Raw genomic sequence first — 18905 nt, 5'->3', positions numbered from 1 at the left:
CTGATATCCAGGGACACTAGTCATCCAGATGGAGAAAATGTTTCCCGTGTGCATGGAACACAACGGAACGAAGAACCCCTTGATTCATGAATGTTGGGCTTATGAACAGGGCTGTAAAAACATTGCATTTGGGCCACTAAATCTCACATGGTGCTCAACAATGCCGGTTCAATCTCTAGCTTTGTGCATTTTTTTTTACAACTGATTTTTTTTACAGCTGCTTTCTCCTTGTTTTTTTTTCCTCCTCAACAACAACCTTGTGAGGTAGGCTGGAGTAAGAGGAAGAGCGGCTGGACGAAAATCAGCCAGTGCTTCTGTACAGATAGTTTTCAACCACAATGAAGCCCAAACTTCTGTTGTTAAAGACATTTGTTAAATGAGTTTTGTCCTCTTTGCCACAGTTGTTAAATAAATCATTGCGGTTGATAAATTAGTGATACGGTTGTTAAGTGAATCTGGCTTCCCAATTGACTTTGCTTGTCAGAAGGTTGCAAAGAATGATCACGTGACCCCAGGACACTGTAACCATAATAAATATGAAACGGTTGCCAAGCCTCTGAATTTTGATCTCATGATCATGGGGATGCTACAAAGCTAGTAACTGAAAAACGTTCATACTGTATGTCACTTTTTTCAGTGCTGTTGTAACTTTGAACGGTCCCTAAATAAACTGTTGTAAGTCGAGGACTATTTGTAGCTGGGAATGGATGAGGATCTGGGTCTGCCGGTGTCATTCAGACATTTTGAAAACCGAGCTCATACTTTTCAAGACGACCCTTCGAATAGTATTTTAATGCCTGAATATCCAATTGGGCCCATTTTTGCTTTTTTTTTTTTAAAAAAAAAATTGGCAATTCCGTATCAAACTCTAACTGGATTCAAGTTCATTTGGAAGCAGACCTATTGATTTCAGCCTGCTTTGAGTTCATCTTGCTTTATTTCTTGTTTTATAGTCCCAGTGGGTTTGCAAAATAACATTTAACATGTCTGTAATTTTTCTTTTTTTCTTTTTTCCCTTTTGGAAAGGAAAGTTGCCTTAAAAAAACACATCATTACTTACATAGTAAAAGTAGCAATAAAATATATATTTAGCACACGGGTTTATTAGAATAAAAGTCCCTTTCTTCAGAACAATTGGACATTGCTGTTTTTTTTTTTTTCTAAAAAAAAAGCGTTTCCTCTAATTATTGTAAACATTCCGAATTATTTTTGTCTACCGGACTAATTTCAGAGGCACGTTACAAATTAACTGCCTCCTTTTCTTACAGAAATCCCATGACTTAATGAGTGGTGTAACACAGAATCATAGGGCTGGAAGGGACCTCAGAGGTCATCTAGTCCAACCCTCTACTTAAGAGCCTTACACCAGGGGTCTTCAAACTTGGCCCTTTTATGACTTGTGGACTTCAACAAGTCCAAGTGGGAGTTGAAGTTCACAAGTCATAAAAGAGCCAGGTTTGCCATCCCAGCCACATGGTTCTCCAGCCTATTCTTGAAAATCTGCAGTGACAGTAATATATGAAAAGTTGGAGTGAATTTATATTCTTTCCTCCATAGTTTTATTTCCACAAGACAGAAAGTTCTACCTAGCCATTTCTTCCAGACCAACATTCCTAAGTATGGGAGAAATACACGTTACCAATGTGTTAGCATCCTTATTTTTTTCTTCCAACAATTTCTTCCTGATTGGAAGCTTGTACAGGCCATGACTGCCACTGGACAGAAGGGAATTCAACAAATGCAGCTTCACTCCGCCCCCACCCCCTTTTTTAAAAAAACGGTGCGAGTGCTGTTGTAATTGTGTTATTCTTATACCCTCTGGGTTTCCAGGGGAGTCAAACAAAGCATAGACTTGAACCCATGTCTATCATTTCCATAAAAAGGGGTGAGGCTTTGCTGACATGGTTATAGCCACCATCACAACTTTTTTGACCTCTCTGCCCCTGATTATTTTATCCTTAAAATGTGAGTAGTGTTGACTGCCAGTTCATTCCCAAACTCAAATTAAGACAGGTTTTAAATGTTTCAGCCGTTTGGACCTCACTTCCTTTTAGATGTAGGTTTGTGTGTAAAGAATAATAAACCTAATACTTTGTAGATAATGGTTTGGAGTTAATAAAGCAGGAGTCAATAAAATTCCTCCATGTTCATGAGGACTAGTCACGTAATCCAAAAGGTATTTTGAAAAATTCGGATGTTTTAGGGAAAGGAGATGGGGAATGCCTCCCCACTCTGTCCCATATTGTCGAAATTCTATCCCACAGCTGAACCACCAGTTTTATTGAGGGGTATAAGTTATTCGATTGTAGTTTTAATTTTTTTTTAAAAAATAACGAACATTAACCCATTATTACATAGGCTTGTTTGTACTTTTTTCAGATGGTCTTCTCCAACTTGGTTTAATATGTTGCATCTCTCCTGTATCCTTTTGGCCCTGCTGGCTGGGAAGAATGGGAGTTGTAATCCAGGGCAGTTAAGAAAAACATTGGCAATTTGTGGAGGAAAGATGGAAAATTTTTCCAGTCTTCTTTCTGGCTTCCTGTTTAGGAAAAAGTTTTGTAATTTGGAGATAAGGCTTCCCAATCATTCTGTCTCTTATCCTCCCTCATCCTCTGTTTTAGTTCTCTGTTCCTTTTTTCTACATTTTGTAGTCCTTTGTCTGGCAGGTATAGTGGATAAGCTTTTGCATGATAATAAAACCATTAAAAAGCAATGTTTTTCAACCTGAGCGGCTTTTAAGATATGTGGACTTCAACTCCCAGAATTCCCCAGCCAGCATGGCTGGCTGGGGAATTCTGGGAGTTGGAAGTCCACACATCTTAAAGCCACACAGGCTGAAAACCACTGCATTAGAACAAGAAGTTTATGAACGGTAACATTTCTCTGAGTGATCCAACAAGCAAAAAACAACAACAAACCAAGTTAGCTTTTAGTTATGAACTGTTGTAACCAGGATGCTTTGTGGAAACAGCTGTCAATCCTGGAAGTATTTTACAGCAAAGTATTATGCCATCCGCCCTTCCCTGATATTCTTTTAGCACATGCAAAGTATCCTTACATTGTGTGTGTGTGTGTGTTTTAAAAAATCTCCCCCCTCCCAGCAGTTTCAATGTCAGTGTTTCTCTGATTTGATTTTTCTGGAGGGTTTACCTTTTATTTTTATTTTTTCCTGTTTGTGTTCCATTTTATTTATTGTATTCTTGATCCTTCACGAGCTGTTTAGGGGATCTGTGCAGAGAACAAAGCAACGATTTGAGTAGGTTAAAAAGCAATAAATCAGTTCTCCTCGATAAACTGCTGCTTCAATTTACTTAAAAAGGGAAAGTACTATAATACAAGTCATGGATGACTTGACTTCACATCTGGTTATATTTCTGGTTTGTTTCTTTTTTTGTCTGTTTCATTGCCTGGCTTCCCCCCCCCCCCCCGTAAAATCAGTGTTGGGACTCTATTATTTTGTTGGAAACCACACATTTCTCTGTGTTGATCACTTGGAGCTGGTGGCCAGTAAGCAAGCAATCCCCCTTACTCGAATTTTCTCAAGTGTGCAGAAATTGTGGGACAAGAGAAAAAAAATCAAGATCACGTGAAGTATTATTGCCACTTTATAAAACCCTAGTAAGACCACACCTGGAATACTGCAGCCAATTTTGGTCACCATATCACAAAAAAGACGTTTAGAGTTTGGAAAAAATTCAGAGAAGAGCAACTAAGATGATCAAAGGCCTGGAGACCAAAACATAGGAAGAACAGCTACGGGATTTGGGTTTGGCCAGTCTAAAGAAAAGAAGAAATAGGAGAGATGCAGTGTATGCCTCCCAGCATACACAAAGGACAGCACAGCAGGAGGCTGATGGTGCAGATCAGCAGAGGGGTTGGACAGCTCCGGGCGATAACTGCTCACTCAGGATAAGCCTAATGACTTAAGCTGTTGTCAGCCCCAGGCATGGTCAGCCTGGTGGGAAGCCAGGATCTACACCCATTGTCACCTGTACTGGCAGGAAGCCCAGGTTTGAACTGATTGGATGCCATCCACCTGGGCAGGTACAAATAGACGCCAGGCTTCCCTGTTTCCCCAGTTTGTTCTGCTCAGAATAAACTCATCTTTACCCCAGCTCTGTGTCCGTCTCTATGTGAAGCACGCGACTTTATAGGAGACATGATAGCAATGTTCCAGTATCTGAGGGGCTGCCACAAGGCAGAAGGGGTCAGGTTGTTCACCATAGCACCACAGGGAAGGAAGAGAAACAATGGTTGGAAACTGGTAAAGGAGAGAAGCAACCTGGAACTAAGGAGAAACTTCCTGACGGTGAGGACAATCAACCAGTGGAACAGCTTTGCCTTCAGAAATCGTGGGCACTCCATCACTGGAGATTTTTAAGAAGAAACTAGACAGCCATTTGCCTGAAATGGTATAGGTTCTCCTGCTTGAGCAGGGGGCTGGACTAGAAGACCTCCAAGGTCCCTTCCAGATTCTATTCTATTCTAAACATAGATTCCCCTTTTTCCTGGGGAAAACAACCCCAAAGATACTGAGAAAAGTCGTAATTTGAGTAAACCTATTTGTTTTGCTCCATTTACAGATCTAAAGTCCTTTCCATGCTTTTAAAAACATGTTACAGGTCGTCCTCAACGACCACAACTGAGCCCAATTTTTCTGTTGCTAAGCGAGACAGTTGTTAAAGGAGTTTTGCCCCATTTTACGACCTTTCTTGCCACGATTGTCACTGCAGTTGTTGACTTAGTAACACAGTTATTAAGTGAATCTGGCTTCCCCATTGAGTTTGCTTGTCAGAAGGTCACAAAAGGGGATCACGTGACCCCGGGACACTGCAATTGTCGTAAACATGAGTCAATTGCCAAGCGTCCGAATTTTGATCGCTTGACTCTGGGGATGCTGCAGCGTTCGTAAGTGTGAAAAACGGTCATAAGTCACTTTTTTCAGTGTTGTAACTTTGAACGGTCCCTAAACGAACTGTTGTAAGTTTAGGACTTACCTGGATATATGCCTTGTTTTACTCATTGAACTGGTTGCTATAGAGAATGGAAGAGTGTACTTCATTCCTTTCACCGTTGTTAATAATAATAATAATAATAATAATAATAATAATAATAATAATAATAATAATAATAATAATAATAATAATAATTTTATTTGTATACCGCCCTTCTCCTGAAGGACTCAGGGCGGTGAACAGGGCAAACATATAAAAATACAAAGATACAAAAGTTAAAAAAAGAATTAAATGAAATGCCCAAGCTAAAACAATAGATTAAAATACATTTAAAACAACAATAAAATCCAAACCCATCCCCCATCAGGCCAGGCCGGCTTGTTCGAATAAGTGAGTCTTCAGATCGCGTCGGAAGGAGCGAAGGTCGGGCGTCATCCGGAGCTCAACCGGCAACCGATTCCACAAATCCGGGGCGCCCACAGAGAAGGCCCTCCCCCTGGGGGCCACCAGCCGACACTCTCTGACCGGAGGCACCCTGAGGAGGCCCTCTCTGTGGGAACGCACAGGGTGGAGGGAAGTTGACGCCGGCAGCAGGTGATCCCTAAGGTACTCCGGACCCATGCCATGATGGCTGTGGTGTTTTAAGTTGCAATGGGGTATTCTAAACTGCTGAACTGTTAAGGAATTGGGGAAGGGTCTTTCTCCATTTTTATAGATGAAAAGAAGGTGGCAAAAAGTCCACAGAAGAAAGAAAAATCAGTATTACAGTAAAATAAACCAAGTCATATATTTTGGACATTATGTTTTCCTTTGATGATATACAAAAAGTTCTCATTTTCAGGGGGGAAAAATGCCGAAAAAGAGAGAAGGGGAAAGAAATTAAATTTAGAATGTATCATTTGTCTACTTAATCTCGTTCTCTGCATTTTAAGACTTACTAGCACTTCTGGTTCTGATCTTTTATTATTTTCATGGACTTCTTCCTTCGCTATCTTGAGACAAACTTTGTTATTCTTTGGCATGCTAGTCCCTTTCTTGAGTTGTGGTGACAGTTCCCAGAGTTCAATATCTTTTGACGTTTTGTGAATAATTTGTAAATATCTTAGGAAATATTCCACCCCTCTTTTCACCCCCCCCCCTTTGTTTTTCCTCTTCCCCTCTGCCCAACAAGGTTCTGGGACAAGAAGATATTTAATTCCATTTATTTTATTTTAATTCCATATTGCTCTTATTAGAGCTCCAACTTAAGAGCTGATGGGTTTTTAGAAATACAGGAGTCACCAGTTACTGCTTATTGCTGTAAAGCATCATTGGAATTAAGCAGAAAACAGTTCATCAGACTAAAAGTTGGTTATAGTGGTGATAACGAGGATCTCCTGTCTGCCTCCGTCCGTCCCTTCTGTCTTCCCTCTCTTTCGCCTTGCTTCATTTCTCCCACTCTTCTCTTTTCGCCCTTCCCTCTCTTTCTTTCATCCCTTCTTCCTTCCTTCCTCCTTCCTTCTATCCCTTCCTTTTTTCTTTCCTTCCCTCCTACTCTTTCTTTCATTGTCTTTCTCTCCTTCTTTCCTCACTCCCTCCTTCTGTCTCTCCCTACCTTTTCCTTTCCCTCCCTCCCTCTCTCCCTCCCTCCCTCCTCTCCCCTTTTCCCTCCCTTCCTCCTTTCATCTTCTCTTCCTTCCTTCCTTCCTTCCTAACTTCCAACCTCCCTCCCTCCCTCCTCTCCCCTTTTCCCTCCCTCCCTCCTTTTCTTTCATCTTCTCTCCCTTCCTTCCTTCCTTCCTTCTTTCCTTCCTTCCTTCCTTCCTTCCTTCCTTCCTTCCTTCCTTCCTTCCTTCCTTCCTCCCTCCCTCCCTCCCTTCCTCCCAACCTCCCTCCCTCCTCTCCCCTTTTCCCTCCCTCCCTCCTTTTCTTTCATCCTTCCTTCCTTCCTTCCTTCCTTCCTTCCTTCCTTCCTTCATTCATTCATTCCTTCCTTCCTTCCTTCCTTCCTTTCTTCCTCCCTCCCTCCCTCCTTTGTGGGCAGTGCCTGGCTTCAAAGGCTCCACCTGGTAACAACACTCCCCTCATTTTGTCTGTCTTCCCCATCCAGTCATATAAAGAGCCATAAAGAAAGACAAGGGCAGACTAACCTCTAAATAAAAGATGAGGTAATTTTGGAGGCACATTAGAGTTTTATGTGTACTGTGGCTTCACGTTGGTTCTTTTTCGTCGGCTTTTGAGATCTATATAGGCCCGTGAGGGCTGCTCTATCTCCAAGCCAGGAGCTGTCACCCAACATTTTCCAGTTTATGGCAATCCTCTCATAAAATGTGAGCATTTGAGAGTCAAAATAGCCGAGAAAATGCCAGGCACAGCAACGCAGGTTGGGAGATAACAAGAGAGAGGAGAGGTGCGTTTCCACACGCACACACACACACACACACACCCCGGCCGCCCCTTTCCTTTAAAGCGGTTGTAGCTCTCGCTAGAGCATTATTTTTTATTGTGCAGTAAAATGCTTTCTGAATAAAGATGATCAAACTGTTTTATATGGGTATGGATAGTAAAAAAAAAATATGTTTCTCTTGCCTTAGAAGAGATGTGTTCGGAAGACATCACTGGGAAATTAAAAATGGCTTCAGGAGCAATGGAGAAAAGGGTGTGCTATAAATCAGATTTCCTCACTTGTGTCTCTCCAGCAGTGCTGGACTTCAACTCCCCAAATCCCCTGGGCAGTTCCTGCCTAAGAATTTAGGAATAACCCATATTGAAGTCCGGAGAACAGTCTGCTGGGATGAACCCACGAGATTAGAAACAAATCTGGAAATAACACTGTGTTTTTAGAGCAATGTTTCTCAACCTTGGCAATTCTTAAGAAATGTGGAATTCTGGGAGTTGAAGTCCCCACGTCTTAAACGTTCCCAAGGTTGGGAAACTTTGTTCCAGAGAGCTGAAGGGTGCCATTTATTTCATGCATTTTAAGAGTTATGATCCCCCTTTTCTTTATTTAGTTGGTGCTTCTGAGCTTTCCATTTGCAAAGCACCCAAAGTGTCTTTGAACATAATAAAAACAACGCAACAATGGCAGCGTAGAACCAGAATAATACACAAATCAAGAAAACGTTGTATTTGCAAGACAACCCACGACCATTTTCCCCTTCTCTGAGTTTTTTTCCAAATTCTTGACTATTTGAACTTGCCAGCCTGGACTGAGGGACTGGGACTCGGATTTTAGATTTTAAATTTTACATTTTAAAACGTGTTTTATTGTTTAGGGCTACTTTTTTTAAAAATTCCATTTATATCCCACCCTTCTCCGAAGACTTAGGGTGGCTTACAAGCTTAGCAGTAGCCTTCATTCTATGTATATGCCTGCTTATTAGGGCTTTCACACACACCCCAAGCGGCATTATTACAAAGTCAGCTTAATTGCCCCCAACAATCTGGGTCCTCATTTTACCTACCTCGGAAGGATGGAAGGCTGAGTCAACCTTGAGCCTGGTGGGATGCGAACCTGCACTAATTGCAGGTTCTTGGTTTAATTTATTTTAATTGTTGTATATTATGTGTTGTATATAGTGTTTTAATTGCCCTGTACACCGCCCCGAGTCCTTTGGGAGAGGGGCGGTATATAAATCCAAATAATAAATAAATAAATAAATAAATAAATAAATAAATAAATAAATAAATAAATAAATAAATAAATAAATAAAAGTACTTGTTCAACAAATGTGTTGTCTGAGTTTATCATTCACTAATACAAATTGCATTCCTAATCCTTTATTCTTTTCTCCAGACATTGATAAAATAAGTCCCAAGTTTGAAAGTATTATGTTTCTTCTTTTTCTTTCAATCTCAAAAGTAAGTCTGTCCATTTCTGTACAGTCTAGGTTTTTTATTATTATTATTATTATTATTTTCTCTGGTGGTATTTTTTCCTTTTTCCCAATATTGTGTGAATATGATTCTTGCTGCTGTTATCACATGTAAAATCAAATATATACTTTGTTTATCAAATTTTTCTGGCATTATACCTAATAAAAAAGTTCAGGTTTAAAATCTACATGTTTTCCCAACATCTTTTCTAGCCAAGTATGTATTTTTGTCCGATATCTCTTTGCTTTAACACATGTCCACCATACCTGGTAATAAGTACCTGACTTATGTTTACATTTCCAGCATCTATCTGATATATTGTTAAACATTTGTGCCTATCTTGCTGGTGGCAAGTGCCATCTATAAAACATTTTATATAAGTTTTCTTTGTAAGAGGTTGATATTGTCAATTTATAATTCCTTTCCCACAAGTTTTGCCATTTTGCTAAATCTATGTTATATCCAAAAAAATTTCCCATGTTATAAAATTGTATCTTTTACTTGTTCATTTTCCATTTTCAAATTCAGTAAAAAGTTATACATTTTCTTAATTAATGTCTCATCAGAGGTTAATAATATCTGGTCATACAAGGTCTGCTCTTTGTAAAATCTGTCCAATTTAACATCTTTATCATATCTCACTTGCATTTGTAAATATGCCCACCATGATAAATCAGTACCCTGATTTTCCATCTCTTGTTTAGATTTTAAATTTCCTTCAGAATTTAGAATATTTTTATATGTCCATATTTTTTTCAAAACTAACTAAATTTGGATGTATAAATGCTTCCATTGTTGAAAGCCATCCTGGAATTTTCAAGTATATTTTACATTTTATTTTTTCCCATGTTAGTAATAGTGCATTTCTAATGTAGTGGTTTTGAAAATATTTATGAATTTTGTTTTTCTCATACCATAAGAAAGCATGCCACCCGAGTTGTAAGTTGTGTCTCTCCAAATACAACAACCTTTTATTTCTAAGAGTTATCCATTCTTTTACACATGTTAATACTGATGCTTGATAATATAAAATCCACTCTGGCAGGCCCAAACCTCCATTTTCCTTACCTTCTTGTAACATTTTCAATTTAATTCTAGCTTTCTTTCCTTGCCAAATAAATTTCAAAATTAGGGAATTTAAGTCTTCAAAAAAAATTTCTCCAGTTTTGTAGGTATCGTTTGGAATAAAAACAATATTTTTGGTAATATATTCATTTTTACTGTAGCAATTCTTCCTCGCATCAACAGTTGCAAGTTTTTCCATTTTTCCAAGTCAAGTTTTATTTGACCCAGTAATTTTATATAGTTATCCTCTTTTATCGTCGGAACATCTTGCTGTCAGGTATATTCCCAAGTATTTAACCTTTTTGACTATTTGTAATTCTGTTTTCTCTGACATTTTTTTTGTTTATCTGTAAGATTTTTGACTATCATTTTGCTGTTTGTTTCAATCATATTTATAAAATTTTGTCCAAAGTCCATTTTTAAAAAATTGTTGAGTCATAAATTGCCAGGAAACATTATCAAATGCCTTTTGAACATCTAGAAATACTAGCACCAGTTGTTTCCCTTTATGCATTTTATAAGATGGCGGCGCCTGGAATGGCTGCGGCTGCATTGGCTCTTGAAGGCGAATAGTTTTGGGAGGGATAGTAAGGGCTATAGGCCACATGATCAAGAAGATTTTAATGTGTTTCAGCAACATGGTGGAACTAAGGTAACATATGACATACGACCGACAATCTTTGCTGGCCTGGCGAGTTTCTAGTGGTTTTGGAACTGTTGGTGAGACCGTTAAAAGTCGTTGGCGCTGTTTGAATTTGTTCTACCAGCAGCAAGATCTGACTGCTGGCCCAGTGATGGATTCTACTGCAAATCAGGGCTGTTTCCAGAGGAGGCAGAGGAAGAGAGGACCTGGAGCTTATGGAGCGAAGGAACTGGATGAGGCTGTCGGCAGGCCCAGAGGAAGAGAGAGAGGCTTTTGGAGGAGTTGGTGGCAGCAGCAGCGTGCTCCAGGGGTGAAAAGAAGCAAGGCCTCTTTAAAGAAAAGGTGGAAGAGTCAAGATCGGAAAAAGGAAAGAAGGCGAGGTTGTCAGAATACAAGCAAATTTGAGGGCTAATCCACATGGAGCCCCATTTCCATCTGTCTTGTTTGCCATCGTTCACTCCCTAGAGACTAAAAGGGACAATGTCAAATTTGAGCGGGCCACGAACAAGGAGTATATATCAGAGGTGGTGACCCTTTGAGAGCTGTATGCAACGAAATTTCATTTTGATGTATGCCGATTGGTGTACATTCAAAGTGACAATAAAGTTATCATCATCATCATCATCATCATCATATTCTAATATGTCCATTATAACTCTTAAATTATTTTTTTATTTGTCTCTTTGGTAGAATTCCATTTTAGTCTGGATGTATAAATTCAGTCAGAAATCTTTTCAGTCTCTCTGCTATTATTGAAGTAAAGATTTTATAGTCTGCATTTAGTAATGATATTGGTCTGTAATTTTTTTACCTGTGTCAAATCTGAGTCCTCTTTTGGTATCAAAGTAATATTTGCTTCTGTCCATGCGTTTGGGAGCTTAGCCTTCAACAAAAGTTTGTTATACACATCTTTCAACAGTACACTTAATGTATCTTGTAGACATTTGTACAATTCTGCCAGGAGCCCATCCGTTCCTGGTGTTTTTTTAAAAAAAATGTCTTCTTATAGCCTCTGTCAATTCCATCATTGTTATTTTTTTAATTTAACATAGTTTGGAAGTTTTTTGAGATTTTTTTTTGCTAAATTAGCTTTTTCCATATATTGAATTGTTTTCTCCCATGAAATTTCTTCTATATCATACAGTTTCTCGTAATATTCTTTAATTATCTTTTTTATTTCTTCATTTTTGAATTATAAACAGCCCTTTTCATCTAGTAAATTGTTTATCAATTTTTTCTCCTTCTGTTTTTTTAAGTTTGTAGGCTAGCCATTTTCCTGGTTTATTTGCATTTTCAAAAAAAGTTCTGTTTTGCTCTTTTATTTTTTTTTTTATTTTATTTTTATTACATTTATATCCCACCCTTCTCCGAAGACTCAGGGCGGCTTACAAGCTTAATTTGCTGTGCCAATTTTTCTGATTCTGTTAAATTTAATTTAGGTTTTTTATTATTTCCATTTGTCTTTTCAGTATTTTCTTTTGTGGATTTATTTGTAATTCTAGTTCTACTTTTTTAATTTTTTCCCTTAACAGTATATGTTGTTGTCTTTTTTCTTTATTTTTTTCTCCCCGCCATGCATGTTATAGCTACACCTCTAAAGTATTCTTTGGCTGTGCCCCATACGTTTGTATCTTCTTTTTTTATTTTCTTATTTTTTTAAAAAAGCTCCATTTCTTTTGTTGCTAATTCTATAAATTCTTTGTCTTTTAATGTGGATTGGTTCAAGGTTTTTTTGTATTCCTTTCCACATCATTTTTAAAGGATTATGGTCTGCCCAAGTGCCTAATTCTATCTCAATCTCCTGCAGAGAGATTTAACAACCATTTGTCTGGAAGGGTATAGGGCAGGGGTAGGCAACCTCGGCTCTTTTATGACTCATGGACTTCAACTCCCAGAATTCCTGAGTCAGCATAGCTGCCTCAGGAATTCTGGGAGTTGAGGTCCATGAGTCATAAAAGAGCCGAGGTTGCCTACCCTTGGTATAGGTCAGGGGTCGGCAACCTGAAAAAGGAAAAGAGCCACTGGGAACCGGTTCCATCACACACACAAAAAAGTGGGAGCCATGTGCGTGCGTCCATGCACGCGCATGCGCAAAAAATGTTTTGCGCATGCGCAAAACATTTTTTCTTGCACATGTGCGGACGCGTGCGGTTGCCATTTTTTAAATGTATGATGGAACTGGTTGCGCGACAGTGGCGGCCCGTTTGCAGAGCTACTGCCTTCGGAGGAAGGTGGCAGCTCTGCAAACGTGCCGTGGCAGCTTTCCCAAAGAGCGCGCACCTCTTGGAACGGGCAGCGGCGCCGCTTGGTGGGAAAGCTGCCGCGGCCCATTTGCAGAGCTGCCGCCTTTGGCAGCCTGCAAACGTGCCGCGGCAGCTTTCCCAAAGAGTGGCGCTGCTGCCTGTTCGCACGGAGGTGCGCGCGCACCTCTCCAAAGGTTTGGAGAGGTGCGTGCGCACCTTCGCTCGTTCGGAGAGGTACGCGCGCACCTCCGCTCGTTCGGAGAGGTGCGTGCGCACCTCGGAATGGGCAGTGGCGCCGCTTGTTGGGACAGCTGCCATGGCTCGTTTGCAGGCTGCCGCCTTCCTCTGAAGGTGGCAGCTGTGCAAACGGGCCGCGGCAGCTTTCCCAATGAGCGGCGCCACTGCCTGTTCAGACGGAGGTGCTCATGCACCTCTCCAAACCTTTGGAGAGGTGCGCGTGCACCTCCGCCCATTCGGAGAGGTGCGTGCGCTCCTCTCCAAACGGGCGGTGCCACTCTCCATTTGGAGAGGTGCGCGTGCACCACTGCCCGTTCGAAGAGGTGCGCACACACCGGGCGGCTGGGAGCGGCGGGTTGCCAACCCGTGGTATAGGGTATCCTGCTTGAACAGGGGATTGGACTAGAAGACCTCCAAGGTCTCTTCCAACTGTTATTCTATTCCATTCGGTTATGACTGTTTTTCACACTTAGGACTGTTGCACAGTCATCTGATCAAAATTGGGACACTTGGCAACTGACTTGTATGTATGACATTGTCTGCAAAAGGGTGCTACATGTCTAAAGATCTGATGTTCAGCAAACCTGAATAAATAGAATTCAGACTTTGTTCTCCCTCCATCTCCAAAGTCTTCCCAAAGAATCCCATTTATATAAAGCCATAACTGCTGAAAAGCTACCTGTGTCTTCAGCTACCTGCCCCAGTTTACATCGGGGAAGACTGTGTGGAGAGAGTTTCCTCCTTTAAATTCCTGGGAGTCTACCTCTGTGAAGATCTGACCTGGAAAGTCAATACAACCCAGGTGGCCAGAAAGGCCCAACAGAGGCTTCACTTTCTCAGGGTCTTGCGGAAGAACAGGGTAGAACAATGGCTAATGACCCTCTTTTACCGGTCTTCTATAGAGAGCGTCCTCTTGTATGGTATTGTGGTTTGGTATGCTGGTCTGACAGCCGCGGATAGGAAGGCATTACAGAGGGTGGTGAGCACAGCACAAGACATTGTGGCTTGCCCCCTGACACCACTGGATGACCTCGCCAGGGCTCGCTGCTTTGGAAGAGTGAGGAAAATTCTCAGGGATGGCTCACACCCTGGACGGTATCTCTTTACTCTCCTACCATCGGGTAGGAGATATAGGAGTATAGCCAGCCGTACCAACAGGCTGAAAAACAGCTTTTATCCATGGGCTGTTAGGCTTTTGAATGGGAAATAATTTTTATAAACTTTATGCATAACTGACTTGCGAGGCCGGTGTGTTGTGCAATTAGTTCACATGGTGTAATAAGATGGAGGGTTTGTGTCACTGTAAGCTGGGGGGGGGGCGCGAAGGGAGGCTCAGCCAATCTCAATGTATACATGGTTGTAGTTTGACAATAAAGGTTCATTCATTCATTCATTTTCATTCATTCAACCCAGGGCTGTAAGGAGGTGAGTTTATCTCCTAGATAACTTTGAAATGCAAGCTATACTTAAGCTATCTTAAGAGGAAGCAATGTCCTTGAGTAGGCAAACCCAACAAGCAATCTTCCTTCTAAGATAGCTCTTGTTAACCCTGCATAGCCTATAAAAGAGAGGATAAATGTTTCAAAGAGAAAGAAAAGAGCGAACAGTTTCCAAGCAGGAGACTAATATTATTATTGTCTGGATGCTAGGGGTCTGGAGCCCTTTAAATGAGCTAGACTTCATTTCCCAGAATTCCTAGCTGGCACTGATTTTGGAAATTGAAATCCAGCTTTCCTGGAGGGCATTAAGTAAGGGAAGGCTGATGAAAAGATTCTTTATATAGTCATAGCAGTACAAGGGCTTCTAAAATATTTAAAATAACATTTTATATTTCCATCAGCCTACATGTCTTTAAGCAGCTGTTTTGGTGGTTTAAAAATCACAGTAGGGCAGGCCCAGAAAGCAGGCAACATACCAAGATAAATTTATATTTATATATCTTTCCCTCTGAAATATAACAAGGCACTTGGCTCAACAGCAATAAATTGTGCCATAAAAAAATTACAAAGCAATAAATGCCACTCAAGTTAAAATTAAAAACACACACTAAAAACGGCAGCCCTGAAAACATGATTGTTTTTCTTCTTCTTTTTAAATAATAACTACAGGGAAAGAGGGAAAAGATCAGAAACCAGATAGCTGGAGAAACGATCAAATAATCTTTTTATGTCATCCAAAAGGTTTCCTAGAGAGAAAAGTTTGCTTAATGTCTTAATGCCTAGAGGTCTTCCTGGAAAAACTGCAAAATTAGTACAAGACAGTGAAAATGTTTAATTTTAAATGCAGCATCCTTTTATTATCTTCACACAGGACACCCAGCAGGGAGGCTTATATCAGTCTTTTGAAACATGCCGGAAAAAATAATAGGCATCAATTCCTCATGATGTGACGCTGGAAACATATGCTTGTTTGATTTGGTGCAAACAGTAATCAAGAACAGTATTGGAGAGCAATTTTGCAATGATTTCGGTACCTTACACATCGGGAGATCCAGTTAGACTACCGCACTTTACAGCCATGTTTTTTTGAGTCTATTTTAAGGACGAGAAATAAACTAGTCATTATTGGTTCATTGCATCTCTGCATTGGGTGTGATTCGATCATGCAATGGATCCCATATCTGAGATCCCAAGAAATTTTAGCCAATTTTAGAGATGCTTAGCTCAATAAATTTAGGTAATGTCTAATCCAGGGATCGTCAAACTTGGCCCTTTTATGCCTTGTGGACTTCAACTCCCAGAATTCCTCAGCCAGCATGCCTGGCTGAGGAATTCTGGGAGTTGAAGTCCACAAGTCATAAAAGGGCCAAGTTTGAAGACCCCTGGTCTAATCCAAAGAAATAATGGATGAGTTTTCAGTGGTTGTATATCTTCTTGTCCTCTTACTCTTGAAAATCAAGCAAGAGATACATGTCTTCTGCTTGGATTCAGCTGAAGCAGAGCTGGAATTTCTAGAGTTTGGGAACTCTGCCAGATTAAAATAGGAATAATTAAAGCTGGTCGCTTTAGTATAGCTGTTTTTTCAATGATGTATATGTAGGCGGGTTTTCCTGGTAGACTATCATTTCAGCCAGGAGGAACCCGATTAATAATAATAAAAATCTAATTGAGTAAGCGTGGCCGTTCGTGTATTAAGCAAAGGGGTTCATTGATCTTATCAATTGGATAAGCTATGTTATGGGAGATAGAGTACAAAAGCAAAGGTTAAACTGGGATTATAAACACAGAAGGAGCATTAATGCAAGATACAACTGACATGATAAGTGTGCTGTTTTGGAAGGCAAAATCTGTGTGCTGATTGGTTCAGCTGTTGCAAACTTCAGGATTTGTTGGTCAATCTGACTACTGATGGTGCTTCTGAGGGACAGCCTGCAGGCCTTGTAAAGTTCTCTGGAAGTCTTTCTCATTACTTCAATTAGAGGAATCTCTTGGCTCCCTTTTACTGTTTTAGATTTTGCAATCTAGGCAGGATATGCACCCTCATTGGGGAAATGTGTTTCTTAAATCTAATTTTGTTGTGTCAAGGAGAACATACACGTGGGACTGCTTTTGTTTTGGCTGCCCAACTCTCTGTAGGAGTTTGAAGCCTCTTCGGTTTCTCATGTTCTCATTAGACCATAGAATAACAGAGTTGGAAGGGACCTTGGAAGTCTTCTAGTCCAGGGGTCCCTAACCCCTGGTCCGTGGCAACCCAACAACTGTCCGCACAAACAAGCAAAGCCCCATTCGTGGGGTGCAGGCAGCACACAAAACCGCACACTCTCCAGTCCATGGAAAAACCTTTCTCCACAGAACTGGTCCCTGGTGCAAAAGGTTGGGGACCTCTGTTCTAGTTCAACCCCCTGCTCAAGCAGGAGACCCTATACCATTACAGACAAATGGCTGTCCAGTCTCTTCTTAAAAACCTCCAGTGATGAAGCACCCACAACTTCTGTAGGCAAGCCAATTCCACTGGTTAATTGTTCTCACCCTTAGGAAATTACTTCTTAGTTCTAGGTTGCTTCTCTCCTTGATTAGTTTCCATCCATTGCTTCTTGCCTTGCCTTTTGGTGCTTTGGAAAATAGGTTGACCCCCTCATCTTTGCGGTAGCCCCTCAAATATTGGAATACTGCTGTCATGTCTCCCCTGGTCCCCCTTTCCACTAGACTAGACATACCCATTTTCTGCAACTGTTCTTCCTATTTTTTACCCTCCAGTCCCTTAATCCTCCTACAGTAGTTGGTCTTCTCTCAGAAAAAGTAAAGGTAAAGGTTCCCCCGCACATGTGTGCTAGTCGTTTCCAACTCTAGGGGCCGGTGCTCATCTCCGTTTCAAAGCCAAAGAGCCAGCGCTTGTCCGAGGACGTCTCCATGGTCATGTGGCCGGCATGACTAGACGCCAAAGGCGCACAGAACGCTGTTACCTTCCCACCGTAGTGGTCCCTATTTTTCTACTTGCATTTTTATGTGCTTTTGAACTGCTAGGTTGGCAGAAGCTGGGACGAGTAGCAGGCACTCACTCTGTTACGTGGCACTTGGGATTCGACCCGCCAAACTGCTGACCATCTGATCGACAAGCTCAGCATCCTAACCCACTGAGCCACCACGTCCCTCTTCTCTCAGTAGTGGGACTCAAATATGTGAACAACTGGTTCTCTCTGTGGATGCCGTTTCTGGAAGTCCGTTCTGGGCCTGGGCAAGAAAAAATTAGCTACCAGTTCTTCCAAAGTAATGCAAACCTGCTGAATCCCACCACTGTCTTTTCCTCACTCTTTCCAGTGTCTCAACATCTTTTTTATACTGGGTTGACCCAAACTGAATGCAGTATTCTAAATGTGGTCTTTCTAAGGCTTTATAAACCAGTACGTGATCTTGATTCTACCCCTCTATTAATACTGCCTAGGATTACCTTGACTTTTTTGGTTGCTGCTGCATGTTGTTATCTGAAGGGATAATAAATTCTCCTCCCAAGAGGCTTTTTCATGAATGGTTGACTGTCCAGGGAGAATCCTGTTCCTGAGAATGGTCAGATCATTCCTAGTTAAGAAGACATTTGTAGGAAGGTGTCCAAGGTGGGTTACTAGAATCACACCAACCAAGATGGCCTAAGAGAGATTTAAGAGAATATTTGTAGCTCAGGATTGAACTGCGGGGTTCTTGGTACTCTCTGAGTTTGATGGTTTTCTTGCAGATGTTTCACTAGCAAACTAAATAACATTATCAGTGCACTGATGATGTCATCTAGATTGGTAATGAAACGTCTGCAAGAGAAGCACGAAGCTCAGAGAGCACCAAGGACCCCAACATATGACAGATTTTTCCCCCAGGGTATTTATATTTACCTATTTGTTTATTTATTTATCAAACAAAATTACAAATTTAAATGAACAAAATGAAAAAAAACACCTAAAATTATGACAGGGGTGATAGGGACGTTAGTGCACTTACGCAGGCCCCCTTAGGAACCTCTTAAATATGGGATGAGGTCCAGACAAGTCAAGTTGGAATTAAAACTGCGAAAGTGTCCTTCAGATGTTTGCACTACAGTTCCCGTCAGAACCCAGCTGGAAAGGCAACAAAGCTGACAAGGATGGAGAAATTATACTGAGAAATTAACATCTAATGCAGTATGACTGTAGACAATAAATTCATGAGAGCCAGTTTGGTGTAATGGTTAAAAGCACCAGGCTAGCAAATGGGAGACTGTGAGTTCTAGGTTTGCCTTTGGGTGACCTTATGACAGTCACTCTGCCTCAGTCCTAGGAAGAAATCTTTCAAGAAAACTACAAGGACTTGTCCAAGCAGTCACCAGGAATCAACAACACAAAGGGACATGTGAACAAACACACACTATTTTCAGGCCTTCCAAATCTGTGCCAGAATCAGGCTTCTTTAAAAACATGTGTTTATGCAGTAAACACTTTTTCCT

Source organism: Vipera ursinii, assembly GCF_947247035.1.
Source record: "Vipera ursinii genome assembly, chromosome: 3".
NCBI lineage: Eukaryota > Metazoa > Chordata > Lepidosauria > Squamata > Viperidae > Vipera > Vipera ursinii.
This window is presented reverse-complemented; position numbering follows the sequence as displayed.